This window comes from Atractosteus spatula, chromosome 20 (genome assembly GCF_055471065.1).
Source record: "Atractosteus spatula isolate fAtrSpa1 chromosome 20, fAtrSpa1.hap1, whole genome shotgun sequence".
Lineage (NCBI taxonomy): Eukaryota > Metazoa > Chordata > Actinopteri > Semionotiformes > Lepisosteidae > Atractosteus > Atractosteus spatula.
This window is the reverse complement of record NC_142725.1, coordinates 4,967,589-4,973,915: the sequence shown is the minus strand read 5'-3', so window position 1 is coordinate 4,973,915 and position 6,327 is coordinate 4,967,589.

The window sequence follows — 6,327 nt, the reverse complement described above, 5'->3', positions numbered from 1 at the left end:
CCAATTAACCAATTAACTAATTATAGAAAGTCGATAAATACACAATGCACCTTATGTGATCCTATACATAGATACCCTCTAGTGGCAGGTCAGCTGTAATGGGATAAAAATGGTATTGTTGCCTTTATAGTGATTCTGTTTCTTCTTTAGTCATTTCATGAGCAACTGATTGTGATTTCTGTGTAGTAAAAGTAGGACATTCATGTATGCTGTGTTTTCAAAATGGTTGTGATCTTTAGAGGCATACATGGAGAAAAACTGCATTAACTGGATATTTTTTCATCCATCCGTCTTTCCATTGAGACATTCTGAAAATAAAAAATACAATAAAATATCCTGACAATAAAAATACAACAGAAACGACATCAACAAGTAACAGTACGGATTGATTATTATTACAGTCTGACATACTTTGCATTTCTTTTGGCAGAGAGTATAAAGTGTCCCTAGATGGGACAGGTAACCTGCCTATAGGAAGTGGGACAGTAGTATCCAGAGAAAATCCATGTGAACACTGAACTTGAATTTGAATTTTATTGCCATTATTGACAGCCTTTATTGACTGTTCTCTGTGATGGCCAGAGGGGTCCCTATAGAGCTGTTTAATCTCTGTGAGACCACAGCTCATGATCTTCTGGGCCACATTCACCATTCTCTGCAGTGCCTTTCTCTCTCTTTCGAGAAGAGGTGTTGCTGTACCACACAGCGATCTCGTTGGTGAGGACACTCTCAATGGTCCAGCGGTAGAAGTTCACCAACACAGGTACTGGCATCCCCCATCGCTTGAGGCACCTCAGGAAATAGAGGCGCTGCTGAGCCTTCTTCAAGATAATGTCCATGTTCACAGTCCAGGTTAGGTCATTAGAAATGTGAATTCCCAAAAACCTAAAGTTGATGACTGTTTCAGCTTCCGTTCCATCAATACTGAGTGGGCGGTGAGTGTGGCCTGTGTCTCCAAAAGTTCACTATTAGTTCTTTTTTTTTACTCACATTCAAATCACACATTCACATCACTGACTTGCCAAAACTTGGTTTGGGAAGCCCTTTGTATACCCCTTTTATTGTTGTGTAGCAGGGGTCCAAAATATTGACTCTTGTTGGTACAGTGACATGCAGAATATATTTTGCAGTACTTTCCTCAGAGTGCAGTGGTTGAAGTCCCCACTACAATTGAGATGGCTTCCGGGTGGTAGTTTTCGTGCTTGCTGAAAATGTCGTGGAGTTTGCTGTGTGCTGCTTCCATGCAGGCTTGAGGTTGAATGTAAACGGTATGAATGTAAATGTAATAATGGCGGCGGAAAACTCTCTCGGCAAATAAAAGGGTTGACATTTTATGGACAGGTGTTTTAGATTCGGTGAGCGGGATTTAGAGATGACCTTCACGTCGGTGCACCATTTGCTGTTGACCAGAAAGTAAACGCCTCCTCCTTTGAGTTTGCCGGTTACTTGGTGGTTTCTGTCCATGCGGTAAACGGTGAACCCCTTTGGCTGGATGGCGGTGTCCGGGACGCATGCATTCAGCCAGGTTTCAGTGGTTTCAGCTCTGCCTCGTCTCCCCTGGCATCTGTACACCTGTTGTTGATGTTCGCTGCATCTCTGTCCGGTCCGGCAGATGGGGTCTGGTATGTGAAAAAAGTTGTTTGATGACCCTAAGGCAGGGGTGCCCAACCTTTTTTGAACCCCTCTGGGCTCCTCAGTGGTCCCCTTTCTGAGGAGCCTTCTCAATCCCAAAAACCAGTCTTTCACAGAGGTGTTAGTCCCTGAAAGATCTACAGGTCCTTTTCTCATGTGGAAACAACTCCACTAGACAAGACAACTCTTAGAAAAGCAATTTCTTTTTTGTAGGTATGTATTTTGGAATGAAGCATGAAGGGAATGAGGAAATAATGTTTTTTTCTCAAGATAACACCAGTCATACAAGTCATACAAGAGAGAGACTGCACCTGCACACTCACCTGAGCAGAAGGATTCAGGAAGTGTCCACATTCCCTCTGGAACCCCTGGCACATTCAGCTGGGCTCACCCTTCCACAGCCAGTCTTCCCTTCACTGGGAAGATACATACAAGATACATGTTCCATGACTCTATTGAGACCTACTGGCGCACCTTACCCTCTGGTACCCAGTTTCCAGATATTAGCGCCAGTCTACTATCTAGAGACCTTGGAGAATTCCAATAAATCCAGTGTGGCACAGCAGAGGGTCTTTTTCTGTTGAACCAAATCTCCTCTGATCACCACTAGAGGCCATAATAGGACAACAAATTTGGCTCGGGTAGGGGTGCCCAACCTTTTTTAAAGTAAGATCTACTTTTTCATTTGCCAGTCCAGCGTGATCTTCCAGTGAGAATTTGAAGCTCTGATATAGGAAAAACTGACTGTGGGCATCACTGCTGACCACTGCTGATCATGTCGATGACATTTTTATTTTGTCCCTGCAGCTCGACATTCAGCTTATTCAGCAGTTCAGTCAAGTGTGTGAGGAATGCTAAATCCAGAAGCCACTGGTCATCCTCTAATTGGGCATATTCACCATGTTTAGATTACTTGAGAAACTCTTTGATTTCAGGCAACAGCTGTCTGAACCTCGCCAAAAATATTTGTTTTTGAAATCTCCAAACAGCAAGTCAGCAGCCTCAACAAATGCTTTTTTATTACTTCTTGATCCCTGAATGACTTTTTGTGTTTAGCCAGGACGTTGCTCACACAGAACAATGCGATGATTGCCTCTTTCCCTCTTGTGTTAGGCCTCGTGAAAACTGACTGCTGCTAGTTGAGACTTTTAGTTTTCCACTTTTGTTTTCCGTAAATCACTTTTAGCAGGAGAGTCCACATCATACGTTTTGTGTGAAGTTTTGAAATGTTCTATACTGTATTTCCCTTTTTCGCATAGATGATAGCATTGCACATTTGAATGTGAAAGGACAAAAAAATAATCATGCTCCCATTCCTTGTGGTAGCGGTAAGTTTTTGGTCTCTTTGCATTTTCGCTCAAACACTACAACTAACAAATAGGTAATCCAACTTATCAAACTGTTGTACTGTAAATTTGTCACGGCCAGTCAGTTTCGCTCCACTATGCGCTGTAGCGAATTTGGGGTTCATGTGGCAATAACCAAGAGAACATTCTTGGGTAGCACACACAACTCTATTTATTTACGGAGCTCCTGTAGCCTTTTTTTAGTGTCAGCCAGCACTCAGGGAAGAGACTTTTACAATCCATTCGACAAGAGTTAAACACACACAAGGGCAGTAAAATGTATGGCATTACATGCACAGATCTGAATGAATTTTTAGGCTATTGAAAAAAAGTGAATAGTCAAAAAGCCCATTAATTTTTACCCAAACATTCTTGCAATCGATCGACTGGCATGATCGCGATCGACTGGTTGGGCACCCCTGCCCTAAGGAGTTTGTTGTCTGGTTTAAAAGTGTTTGTCATAAGTAATGACAGCCATTGAGCATCCAACACAAAACAAGAACATTAACGTATAAATAATCATTAAAACAGTCACATAACGAGAGAGCTTTAAACCATCGCCATCTTGCCGGCTCTGGAAGCATCTGATGATGTGATCATGTAAACCAGAGTCAGCACTTCATCAGGTTATGAGTGTTATGGCACCCACTTCCCAACAACAGAGGATCTCTGGTTCTGTCAGCAGGGGAAGGCGTAGACCACCGGATTAGTCTACCTACCAGATCACTTAATCTCCATCACATCTCCACCTCCCAGCATCCTCGCTCAGTATTGTTTTTTCCTAAGTGAGCTACTCTTCCAGTCTGCACCTTATTCGTTTCACACACCTTTTTGGCTTTTGACTAGTTTCGCCTTTATACTATGGCTTTTGGATTACGGCTTGGTTTGCAAGTACTCTCCTTGGTTTTGGACGTCTGGCTTTCACTTTCGACTACATGCTCGGATTGCGATTTGAGGAACAAACTCAAATTATATTTTCCAGCTCCCGCATAGGGTCTATTTTTCTCTCTCTCTCGGCTTTAATAGCCGGATTCGTAACAAGGAGTGCGTGATTCAGTATCTGTCACTGTTTGCTAGTTGAACCCCTCTGGGCTCCTCAGTGGTCCCCTTTCTGAGGAGCCTTCTCAATCCCAAAAACCAGTCTTTCACAGAGGTGTTAGTCCCTGAAAGATCTACAGGTCCTCTTCTCATGTGGAAACAACTCTTCACTGAGGGAGCTGGAACAGATGAATTCCTGACAAAGTCTTTTCTTAGAAAAGCAATTTCTTTTTTGTAGGTATGTATTTTGGAATGAAACATGAAGGGAATGAGGAAATAATGTTTTTTCTCAAGATAACACCAGTCATACAAGTCATACAAGAGAGAGACTACGCCTGCACACTCACCTGAGCAGAAGGATTCAGGAAGTGTCCACATTCCTCTGGAACCCCTGGCACATTCTGCTGGGCTCACCCTTCCACAGCCAGTCTTCCCTTCACTGGGAAGATACATACAAGATACATGTTCCATGACTCTATTGAGACCTACTGGCACACCTTACCCTCCGGTACCCAGTTTCCAGGTATTAGCGCCAGTCTACTATCTAGAGACCCTGGAGAATTCCAATAAACCCAGTGTGGCACAGTAGAGGGTCTTTTTCTGTTGAACCAAAACTCCTCTGATCACCACTAGAGGCCATAATAGGACAACAAATTTGGCTCGTTTCTCAACTGACAGCCACGTGGAAATGCAATTACAAGATTGTGACTAACAGCTGCTCCCAGTGAAACAGGGCTGCTATATAAGATGCTCACACAGATGTCTAGGTAATCGCTTACAGAACCTTGCCTGTGGCTCCCAAGCCAAGATCTCACCTCTCCCTCCTATAGAGAAAACCCTAGTGTATCCTGGATGAATCTGAGTGATCACAGGCAAACTAGTGAGTACGACAAACTGTAAGAGGACAAAGTCAGCTGCTGGTTGCACTTGATCAAATAGCAACTCTCAAGTTTCCCCTGCACCTGATCCCAAAGCATCACTTCTTTGCTGAATTGCACTTCACATCACAGAAACCTCCTCCCAGAGATTTTAACAAAAACATCAGTTTAAAATGCAGCTGGAAAATCAGAGTTGATCACACCAGGAATACAGTACACACGGAAGAAGCAAATGCTACACTTTAGATATCTTCCTTTACTGCTGCAAGAATTGGGTAGAAATTAGATAAACAATCTTTGCAAAAAAATCTAATCCCAGAAGGATAGTAGCTTCCAGTCCTGGTGCAGCCTAGTACAGTATGTGACCTTTATTGTTCTGGCTACACTTTGGTTCATTTGTCATGCAAATAAAGCTTGTTGATTTTGAATTTATATACAGCATCTGCCTGGAGCCCTAATGGGGGTGGTGTGGTGCAGTGTGGTGCGGTGCAGTGGCTCTGTGGCTAAGGATCTGCACCTGTGGCTGGAAGGTTGCTGGTTCATATACTGTGGCTGGCAGTGGAATCGTCCTCCATGTTGCCCCTGAGCAAGGCCCTTAACCCCACCTGCTCCATGGGTGCTGTATAAATGGCTGACCCTGTGCTCTGACCCCAAGCTTCTCTCCCTGTCTGTGTGTCTCATGGAGAGCAAGCTGGGGTATAGAAAAGATTAATCCCTAATACAAGAATTGTATATGGCCAATAAAGTGATCTTATGATATACTGGGGTTCTCAGAAACAATAACAAGCATGAATTAACACAATCAAGTTTTATAAGATCATGATTGCAAAACTGCAACTTATCTGTGTGCTTGTCCCTCTACAAAAATATACTCCATTGGCAAATAGACTCCATGGGGTATGTGACAACTATGAATGGCTTTGCATCAGAAAAAATATAATTTCTTCTGTGGATAGTACTGTGAATTAATGGGATTCAATTCCAAGTTGTTTTTGGAAATGTGAACTTGTAATAATGTTTAAAGAAAATCTGGATATTTTCACAAAGATGAAAAATGGATCTCAGTTTATCAAGTCTTATCAACTCTTATCTTCAGTCTTAAGGAAATTCTAATCAGTCAGTCTGAAAGGGAGCTGTTTACTGGAATACCAAAGCAATCAATTAGTCCCACACATGACAACATCATGACCTGGGAACACCTGAATCATTTTAACTTTCCTACTTTTAAGATATATAAACTTCTACTACCTTTCATGTGATGAAAGATATAAGAGGTGAAGAAAGGGTTAACTGATTCCTTTCTGCACAAGGACTGGACTTCTTGTGACACAAGGCATTCCAGGAAAAGGGGATAACTGATATGGATTCCAGATGCCAGCTAGACCCCCCCCCCCCCAAGGAAGGAAACCTAAAACTGAGCATTAAGAGTGGTC